General features: G+C 38.3%; 1 protein-coding gene across 1 annotated transcript in view; it reads left to right on the top strand.

Annotated features, from left to right (window-relative positions):
- LOC114463167 (uncharacterized) overlaps positions 1–3,940 on the top strand; it is a 41,116-nt gene that overhangs the window by 35,149 nt on the left and 2,027 nt on the right. The window lies entirely within an intron of this gene.

Below are 3,940 nucleotides of genomic sequence, written 5' to 3'. Positions count from 1 at the left end.
AGACCTGTTCAGCGGAAAAGCCCCTACATGGACACAGAGCAAAGAGTGTTAAATTTGTGTGCAGTGTTGAAGTTAATTTTTTAATTTATGTGCAGTGTGTTTATAATTTAAGTGTTTTCTAATAAAAAAGCTTTGTTTAAAACCTTGATTTCCTCTTGTTTCATATTGAAAAGATTGAAAGAATCGATTGACTATAGGTTTTATTGTTAAAAAATAATTCAAGGGAGGTCTGTGTGGATGTGTGTGTGGAGCAAATATCTCCCCGACGCGGTGCCAGTTCGACCTGAAACTTGCTCGACAGGTTCCAAATACCCCGACTGCGTGTATCTGTTATTTTGGAGTAATTTGGTCATTTCAAAATGTTTATTTTAATTTTATTTCACTTCTGGACTGCCCCGAAATGAAACCTGTTCAACTTTTGACCTCAGGGTGTGAGGGGGTGCTAGACGGACCTCACCCGGAAGTTGTATAACGGACCACCATTTAGTCCGGTTACAGTCTGTGTCACGACATACGTCCGTAACGTGGAAGTGCGCTCCCGTGGACTTCTCTTTTGAGGAAACATACTTTTTACTGTTCCTTATTTGGTGATAATGTTTCAAAACGTTTATTTTCATGTTAGTTTGACCTTTCGCTATTTAGACCGGACAGACCTTACCCGGAAGTTATTGACGGCAATGGCTGCTGTGTTGAAAGCTGCACATTTTTTCGCGGTGCGTGTGTGTGTGAGAACCAACGGAGGAGATTAGAGTCTCAGGTAGAATCACACACACACACACACACACAAACATATCGATCAGGTGGGCTTCACGATCGATCACCGTCTACGTGACATGCGTGCAGGTATGTGTGTTGAGTGAATAACGGAACACCATTTAGTCCGGTTTCAGTCTGTGTCACGACACCCGTCCATAGGGTGGAAGTGACTGTAGTGTTACGCTCTGAGTGAGTCAGATCTAAGTGTTTACATGTTACATAGTGAAGGTCACCTGATTACTGCAGCTTCTCTCACGACACACCTGCCACTACATCTAACTACTGACAATAGATACGTTTAGTGAAAGTTAGGCAGGTACACGTGGATGGACTGGTGCGCATGAATTTAGAATGGATCCCCCCCAACACACACCAAACAACAAAAATATGAAAATGACTCAAAACACACAAAACTAAATATTTAAACAAAAAATACACAAAACACAACAGAAATGCAAAAAACTACACGAAAAAAAGATACAAAATGACTCCAGAATCACACTACAAATGCAACAAAAGACAATAATTATACAAAAAAAATGCACAAATGAAGTAAAACAAAAAACTAAACAATATTTATACAGGAAGTACACAAAACGACAACAGAAATGCACAAAAAGATACAAAAGGCTCCAAAAACACACATAATCACTCCAAAAACATATATTACAGAACAATACACCAAACAACAAAAATATGAAAATGACTCAATATACACAAAACTAAATATTTATACAAAAAAATACACTAAAATGACAACAGAAATGCACAAAACTACATAAAAAAATACACAAAATGACTCCAGAATAACACTACAATGGCAACATCAAACAATAATTAAATCAAAAAATATAAAAATGAGTAAAAAAACCAACACATTCATCATTCACATGTCTCATAGAATTAAACCAGGGAAATTGCACACGTTATTTTACTTTGCACCTGCAAATATACCCCTTAATAATGCTACAGAGTATATTATTATGCCCGTAATTGACAACTCTCCTTAAGCGCCCACTATATGAATGCATACTTCCGACGGGCACTGTACTAGTTGTTAAAAAACAAAGAAAAAAAGATACCAATAACTTCTATGAATAGGATACAGGTTTATTGTACCAATGGATGGACATATTAAAAAATCATTACATTGAGACTCAAATAATAACACTTTGCATTACTTTGGTTTATTATTTATAAAGTAACTGGTGTGATTGTATTTCAAGAGTTTTTATATATAATATATAAATTGACTATAGAAGGTTTTATTGTAAAAACAAACAAAAAACAGATCAACAATTTTATCATAAATAATGTACCAATAGAATAGACATGTAAAAAGGAAAAAAAAAAAAACATTAAGACAAATAACATTACTTGTGTAATGTAATTGTCATTTGGGAAAAAAGTGACAACCAGGTAAGATGTCATGATGTTTTCATGTGAGCTCCGCCCGCTCACGGAGATTGACGGGCGTCCTCGGAGCGGCGGCGCTCGGAGGGCCTGCGATGCGCGGCCTCGGTCGCTGGGGGGCCCCCGAAGATTGGCCCGGTCCCGTCTGAAGTGAATCATCGGTTCTCCCTGGTTCTCCTTGGTTCTCCTTAGCCTTCCCGATTCTGGTCGCTGATTGGCTGAGTGCTCAAGCGCTAACTGCTCTGATTGGTTGGTTCTCCTTAGTTCTCCTTAGAGGAGGGCGGGCTCAGATTCTGCGTACTGTTCTGATTGGCTCGTTCTCCTTAGAGTGGGGGCGGGTCAAATAGGTTTAGTAGGCGGCCATGTTGCCACCGCCTCAGTTTCCATTTGATTTCCATCAGATCTCAAGCTACCGAGAGAAAAGTTAACTTTTCAATCGTTTCCAGAACTTTTGCAAACTATCCAGGTGAGTAATTCGTGTTTTATTATGTCAATTTTTGTCATCTGATTATTTTCCCGCCTTTTTATTAGCTTTAATATCGTGAAATATTTAATGAAATTGATTGAATGAATGTGTATAAACTGCTTAAGACCGCTGAAATTGTGTTGCTTTGCTCCGTTTAAAATACTACTTCAAACTGTATTTCACGTTATTTAGCATTTGCGAAGGACCTTGTGAAATATTGAATGAAACTGTAGTTAATACTGTATAAAATGCTGAAGACCGTTAGAAATGTGATGCCTCACGACCAAAAAAAAAAAAAAAAACAGAATATAAAGTACTTGTATTATATTGCATTTATTTATATATTCAGTATTTAGTTAATGTTTAGTCATATTCAATAGATATAGATAAATGGATGTTTTATGATAATGATTTTTATATCTATAATTTTCATATACAATGCGAAATATTAGGTAAAACAGCATTAAACATGAATGAATAACTGAATGCTTTTGGAGAATAAAAATACCACTAACGCTCTTTTGTAACACGTGGCTAGGCGGTTAAGGGTTCCCTGAACATAACATCCATCAAAGTGACTATTATTTACTGTATTATAACTGTTTCCATAGTGTTTAATGTTATATTGCACTCCTTTGCATCGACTGCAGCCTCAATAGTTGAGTGCAGTACATTAATACATCCAAGAGGTGGCGCCATTGGCCCTCAGACCGCTGGCCTGTTCAGGGTGCATTTGTTTGCCTGTTGGTTTGTTACCTGCATTCAACCATATCCTAATTATGTTTACCTCCTTTCTACTGTTTCCATAAAACCACACACACACACACACAATACTATTCAACCCCCATGTAACCACTGCAAGAGTTCATTAAAGAAGTTTGGAATTACATCAAAGGCTTCTTCATCGTTGATGTTCCAGTTCCTTCTGACAGAGGATAAGAAAATAATTGTCAGCCACCCAGACATTAAAAACACGCACACATGTTCTAAACAGCCAGTCATTTTTCCACCCAGGTTCAGGGACCAGTTGATTGTGCGGAACTACGGGTTCATCGGGGAGAATGTGTTAAGTCACCCGATGCTCTCCACAAAACTCCAGCTGTTTGAGATCAACCAGAAAACACTGATGCAGTGGTGAGAAACACACACACTCGATGCAGCCTTTTGCTATTATCTGCTATGTGGATTCCTAACAATCATGTGCTCTACCAGGTTTAACAAGCGGAAGGCACGTCAGGAGAACGTGGTTCTCTGTGTTGGCCAGATGGACAACATCCCACCGCTGACAGCCTGCAGCACGGAGGA

This window comes from Gouania willdenowi, chromosome 5, assembly GCF_900634775.1.
Source record: "Gouania willdenowi chromosome 5, fGouWil2.1, whole genome shotgun sequence".
NCBI lineage: Eukaryota > Metazoa > Chordata > Actinopteri > Blenniiformes > Gobiesocidae > Gouania > Gouania willdenowi.
This window is presented reverse-complemented; position numbering and strand designations above follow the sequence as displayed.